Here is a 7,301-nt window from a genome sequence, read left to right on the forward strand (position 1 = left end):
TATAAATCAAAAGAGGGATAAACTTCAGTCTTCAATTTCAAGGATCTGTATCAAGACTTCAGATTAGACATAAAACAGTCAGAGAATGAATTCTGTTTGAATGATTAGAGAAAGCTTCCTGAGAGTCAATTAATTGAGCTGTATCCTTGTAAATAAGCAATATGTTTTTCTGCTGATTCATTTTCCAAGACCATAAAAACAATTTATGGTAAAGAGTAAACAAAAGCAACATATTTTGCCTTCAAGAATAAAGAACTTTAAGTGTAGCATGTAAGTAGTTTTTATATTTCCTAATTTATAAACAGTAATTTGCAATACCTGTATGTTGATCAAATAATTTATCTTATCCCTGTATACAGTTTTTTTTTTTTTATCTACAAAAAGAGTGAATTGGAATAAGTCAGCATATAATCTATGGCTCTAAATGAACACAAGAATTTTAACATTTTAATTTAATGTTGGGAGCCAAGGGGGAAGGAATACGAATATGAATACAGAAATCATGAATGGACTTTGTAGTTCAGTACAAAGATTGAGCTCTAGACTTAGAGAATGTTTATCTGAAAGGATACTTACAACATCGCTAGTGCCATCTTGGTTGCTTAGTGCCATTTCCCAAATCAGAAAACTGCCCACCAAAGGACTTATTAACTCATCAAATGCTACACATTTAGTAAAAGAAAAAAAAAAAAAAAGAGAGAACCTGAAATTCTATCACCTCATTTATCCATGGTGTTTTAATATCATGCAACACAAATCAATGCTCTCAACCCAGTAAGCTGAGAGGTACAATTTATTTTGATTTTGATAGAAAGCAGTTGAAAGGAGCTGTGTTTTGAAATCTATGGAGAGAAACCAAAAAGTTTTTCATCTCTTTACATTCTTCCTTAAGACTAATGAATAATTTTACAGCACCATCAATGTTTGATTACTGAAAGTCAATCAAACCATATAATTTCTCATGAAGTGACTTTCTTAGTAAAGAATCTGTTATCTATCCAATGCTGTCCAGTGAAATATGAGGAAAGTCTGCCACTCTGAATTCCGGGGAAAATTTGCCCGCTCTTAAAAAGATCTGGTCTTTTTTTGGTTTTGGAATTTTGTGTATGAAGAGTACAGATGTTCCTTAAGCAACATGGGTCTACAGGTTGGGTCATATATAGATGACCCTTAAGCAACATGGGTCTAGACACCATCTACTTATATGCAGTTTGTTGTTGTTGTTGTTGTTTTGTTTCTTTGGTTTTTAAGAGTTGACAGCAAAAGCCACAAACATCTACTTACAACACCCCCCCATCCAGGCTCTACAGGACCAAATGGAAGGTGACTGACACAAAGGTCACATCTGCTGCCCTCTGAGTACCCAGAGAGGCCTACCGAAGTTATCAGTAGCCCCCAGGACTGAGCAGGGCTGCAGACTACCCCTTGTGCAGACAAAAAGAGAGCCAAAATTTTCTGTCTTGCCCATGTTCCACAGCATGACAAAAGCCATGAATCAGGATAAGGGAGGAAAATTGAACCAGGTGCCAGGAATAAGAGATTCTACTGCATCTTTTGTGTACTACTATTCTTACTTTGCTTTCATTTATATCATACTTTTTTATTTTCCTCTGAACTCTTTGGCAGATACTACTCTCATGTTGATGTTTCATTCCATATGTTACATCTGAGTGTTGGAAATTCTCCTGAGTCTTCTACTCCTTTCCCTTCTCCCCTTAGTGATTAATACATTCCCATGCCTTTAAATGCTATATAAATACTGAATATTCACATATATATCTCAAATTTGCCCTCTCAAACTACACTCTTAATCCAACCCCAAACTGATCCTAAACAAGGACTGTGTGGGGACCCCTCCCTGAGGCAGTATTCCCCAGTGTGCTCCTATGTGGCAGCAAAGTGATTTCCAGGAGCTGGTGGTACACCTTCAGGCAAATTGGGCAGTGGTACTATTCCTTCAGGCTACTGTCAATGCTGATGGATCTGCCCAGCAGCTGCTGCTGCTAAACTAAGGCCCCCTGGCTGTGGAACACTGCCACCCAAGCACCAGGGCCACCACCGCAGGTACTCCTGGCCTGGCCTTCCTCGCCTATATGTAGATTTTTTTCAATAAATATACATGTAGTACTGTAAATGTATTTTCTCTTTATTATTTTCATAATATTTTTTCTCTAGCTTGTTTACTGTAGGAACACAATGTATAGTACATATAACATACAAAATATGTTAATCAACTCTTTATGTTATTGGTAAGGGCTGGTCAACAGTAGGCTATTAGTAGTTAAGTTTACGGGAAGTTAAAAGTTATATGAATTTTCAGCTCTGCAAGGGTCTGTGCCCCTCCCCCATGTTGTTCAAGGGTCAACTGTATTTGTTGCTTCTGCTGATATACTGTAACCTTGAGGAAAACAGAACAACATGGTGAAGGTGGCAGAAAAGAAATATGGAATATACCTTGGTCTTTGATGGTAGTGCTGAGCCACTAAACTAACCAAATCTGTAGCTGTATTATTTCAGAACCTGACTTAAAGTCAGAAAACAAATATTTCTGAGAAAGCTACTTCGTATGGCTTTTCTGTGGTAACAAAATAATTTCAACTGACCCTAGCTAATAAAACCTATAATGGAAAGTAAAGATTGGACACTATAATGGTCACAGATTAAAAAAAAAAAAAAGACCAGTGGAACATGAATAGAAACCAGAATAACTATAGTACCTAAGAAGGAAGTACTAAACAATTTCATAAGGCTGTTATCAATGAAAAGGATTTCACTTATTTTCTAACATGCTTTTTAATGATATAAATGCCAGAAAAGGAATATTTGATCACCCTAACTTCTACTATGTGTCTATTTTTTGATTACAGGAATAAAAATCATCTGATTAACAGTCCCACAAGAATATCTAATAGAACAGAGATTTTAAAAAAAAGAAAATATTATTAAAGATGGTGGGATAATGTACAACAAAATTTAATGATTTTTATGGAAAGTTCTTCCACTGTGTGAGAAACTGTGCTAACTGAGAACTGTACTGATGAGTCACCAACTCTAGTCCATATCCTCATGGAACTTATGGTCAGGAAAGTAGTACATTGCAATAAGTATAATAAATGCATTGATAGAGTACAAAGACAGACAATAATGATGGTTCTTGAATGGGTACAATTTAAAAGGGCATTTCTCGGGGCACCTGGGTGGCTCAGTCGGTTAAACATCCAACTCTTGATCTCAGCTCAGTTCTTGATCTCAGGGTCATAGGTTCAAGCTCTGTGTTCAGCTCCATGTTAGGAGTGGAGCCTATTAAAAAAAATTAATTTAATTTAGAAAGGGTGGGGGGCATTTCTCTGACAGGCAGTATTTAACTGTGAAGAGTAACCACAGTAGCATTATGAAGGCATGTGGCAAGTGTTTGATATAGAGGAAAGGGCACAGATAAAAAGTCTGGGCCAGGAAAGAGCTCAGTGTGTTTTAGAAAATGAAAGGAAGCAAATGGGCTTAAGTGTAGAAGAACAAGGAGAGAGAGGAACAACACGTGTTTGGAAAGGTATGAAGGGCCATGCTCAAACACAACTTTTAAATCACTTCTATTTGAAGTCAATAGAAAGCTTTCACAGGATTTATTCAGCAGGATGACATAGTCCATTTAGTCAGTTTTTCAGAATATCTGTGGATGGCATGTGGAAAACAGCTATGAGGGGGTCAGGAGTGAAATCAAGAAGGTATGTAAAGATGCTATTTGATGCTCTAACTGGAGGAACGTGATGCCAGTTTTAGAGGTAGGATCAGTTTGGAGGCTGGATTAAGCGTGTAGTTTGAGAGTGCCAAATTTAAGATAGCTGTAAATTGTCCATATATAATTACGTGAATATTTAGTATTCATACAACATTTAAAGGCATGGGAATATATTAATCACTAAGGGAAGAAAGGAAAAGTGTAGAGGATGCAGAATTTCCAACACTCAGATGTAACATATGGAAAGAAGCATCAACATGAGCGCAGTATCTGCCAAAGAGTTCAGAGGAAAATCAAAAAAGTATGATATAAATGAAAGCAAAGTGAGAATAGTAGTATACAAAAGATGTAGTAGAATCTCTTATTCCTGGCACCTGGATCAATTTTCCTCCCTTACCCTATTCATGGCTTCTGTCATGTTGTGGAACATGGGTAAAGAAGAGAAACTTTTGGCTCTTTTTTTGTCTTCTAAGTGGCATGAAAATTTATAATGTGTACTACAGCTGTAGGACTTGACTTTGCAATTCTCTTTTGGAAACCAACAGTGTTTTTTGGTAAATTTCTGTGCTTTAGTAATCTAGTCCAAAAGCCTGGGCTGTCTTTCGGCACAATATTCAGTAACTACAAACTGAAATTAAATATCAGGCATTCATTAAGTACTGAACTAAGCTGTGTTTTAATTATACTCATAGAACAGAGGAAGCTTCAAGTTCAACTAAACTGGTATCAGGGATACCAGCTGGGTGGGGAGGGACAGAGGGTAAGAGAAAATCCTTTTTTTTTTTCTCCAAGGAAAATATGTTTGCTTTATTTCAAAACAGTAACTTCTTTCAATTAGAACAGTAGCCAAAATTCAATATTGATACAAATATAAATTTCCTAGGAGGTCAAAATATGTAATCCTGGCAAATTTTCTGAATTTCTTTTAAAGGTAGAATTTTTAAGTCATATGAAACAATTAGAAACAATGTAAATCAACAACATGAGTCAAATAAGCCACAGTTCAAATTTAAGCTGAATAACATTTTCTAATATTGAGAACACTGTGCACATTTTCAATAACTTAAAAGTAAATGTCTACTCTTCCTATTTCCACTTCTTTTTACTAGATTTAAATAAATCCAAATATTGACTCATGATAGGAGATTCTGGAATTAACTATAGCTGAGTTTAACAGAAATACAGAAAACCAGAAAGATTTATCAAGCATTCACAAGCGATCACTTACAGCAATTTCTCGGAAGTCCTCAATTAGAAAGGCTCTTCTCCACTTTCTAATAGCACCTAAGGTTTGCTGCATAATGTAATTCAACAGAACAGCACTCTGACCAATGATCAACAACTTATAGGAAATTCTTTCTTTCAACTATTCAATATTTCATTATAAAACTGCTGTATTTGACCAATATTAAAAATTTTTAAACTCCATTATGCTGCCATTTCCATTAAGTATTAGCTTAGCAACAAGTCATCTTTGTGATGCTATTTATTAAACTGGAAAAAAAAAAGAAGATGGTACATTCTGGTTTTCCCTTGTTATAGATTTAATTCAATAATTTTATTTCTCACTATTTGAAAACCACATTTTCTTTCTTAGCACTGGATAGCACTGAACTAAAAGCAGCTTTCATGGTCTTTGACTTCCCTTTAAATGAAAGCATTATGGAATTTTCAGCAGTGAACATTATCTGGTTCCTACTTGAACTCACTTGAATGTGAGAGAGAATCTAAGGTAAAAGTCCTATTCAAGGCAAAAAGATTCCAATCCTAAATATTTCATTCCAACGACCTGTGTTATACCTTCAGTTCCATCACTGAGGGGTAAATGATCACTGACAACTAATGATGGTAACAGGACCCTCGCTGACATCATTATTAAATTTTACATACTATTTTATACCTAAATATATGCATATAAAACATTTGCACAGATAAATTAATGTTAAGAATTAAAAACACATCCACAAATATGCTTTCTTCTGAAATCTATATAATTGTTTTCAAGGCTAGAAAGCTAAACATCCTGGCTCTACATTAAGAACACATTATATCTGAATACACAGGTTACAGAAAACTTCAGAACTAACCTTCTCAAAAAAGAAAAAAGCAAAATCAAAGCCCACAAACTTAGAGTGTTTTTGTTATTGCTGAATCTAATTAGATTTAAAGGATACCACTGAATACTAAATTCAGGTATTTACTAAATAGTGTTGATTTCTACTACCCGAGCAGCCCTAACAAACCATCAGCTGGAACAGGGATAATTTTTCTCAGTTCACTGTTTATTAGGAAGTTGAAACATTTTCGGTTAAAGCCTTCATTTTTCCTGTGGATTCCAACATGTGAGGTCCAAACAGCTGTTTCTGAGGTGGCCTCTGATGCAGCCTTTGGAACTCCTTTTTTCAATTTCACCTTGACTATCCCTTTTTTATGGATAAGCACATTTCTTTTCCAGAGCCTCTGCTAGGAGGACAGCTGGGTCAGTAGCTTCCACCGGTTTGGGCTTTATATCCTGTTCAGACCTTTTTACTGACCTAAGTTCTACACAGTTCCTATCTTTAAGGCTCTCTAGCATATTTGGCGTACCAGTTTTCTTTGGCCTGCTCTTAACCAGAGTCTTTCCCTCACAGGCTTTTTTCAAATCTCTTCGTCCCTCTTTCAGCAGGTCAATAGCAGATACACGATGGTGGAACCCTGATGGGGGGAGGGGTGGGGGAGGTATGGGTGGGGACAGTGGTGGGACTGAGGTGGTGCTGCATAACAGATGTGGTAGAATCCAAATCAACTGCAATGAGCTTTTGCTGTTCTTGCAGGGTCACAGTTTTGGCAATCTGAGCTCTGAGAGTAGAAAGTTCATTTTCAAGGGCACTGATCTTCTGCAATCCTTCCTCATTTGCTGGTGCTATTTTCAGATGAGGCTCTTCTAGAGGCAGGTTCGGTAAGGAAAATTGCCTGCTTGGAGGCTTATCAAAGAAAGGAAGGTCATCCTGAAGGGTTTGTCTTGATTTGACCTCTGTCCGCCATCTTGTTAAACATTCTCCTTCTTTGGCTACCTTCCCAACATCAGCAAAAGACACCATTACATCATTTCCTGGATGGCTGGGGCTCCATTCTATTTTAGGGCTGGTAAGCTGAAACTGAAATCTTGGACACTAGATCAGAGATAAATTAGTATCAATTTTACTTAGGATACTTCGAGATGAACCATAAGGCCTCCCAGACCAAAGTCCCAGTGTTACTGATTGCATGCTTACTCTAACCTATTGAAAAGACCATCCTAATTAGGTGCCTAATCCTGCCAAGCATTTAGATAGAAAGTCTCCACATTTGCATTTCAAGTACTTCAGAGTACATAGCAGCAATGGTCCAATAAGCACACTCACCCCTGGCAGCTGGGCGCCTTCTTGGAGGAGAAAGACAGAATCTCTCTTTAGGCCCGGCGCCAGCCCAACCCGGCGCTCAATCTCACAACCCTGAGATTTTTGACCTGAGCCAAAATCAAGAGTCAGGTGCTTAACTGGCTGAACCACCCAGGTGCCCCAGGAAGAGTCTAAATGAGAACATT

The 7,301-nt window shown here is 37.1% G+C and overlaps 1 pseudogene; it reads right to left on the reverse strand.

Annotated features, from left to right (window-relative positions):
- Window positions 1-6,021: 6,021 nt before the first annotated feature.
- Window positions 6,022-7,042, reverse strand: LOC112820931 (mitochondrial fission regulator 1-like; annotated as a pseudogene).
- Between the last annotated feature and the right edge of the window lie 259 nt (window positions 7,043-7,301).

This window comes from Callorhinus ursinus, unplaced genomic scaffold (genome assembly GCF_003265705.2).
Source record: "Callorhinus ursinus isolate GAN/ISIS: 27379988/994484 unplaced genomic scaffold, GSC_fseal_2.0 scaffold1, whole genome shotgun sequence".
In the NCBI taxonomy this organism is placed as follows: domain Eukaryota; kingdom Metazoa; phylum Chordata; class Mammalia; order Carnivora; family Otariidae; genus Callorhinus; species Callorhinus ursinus.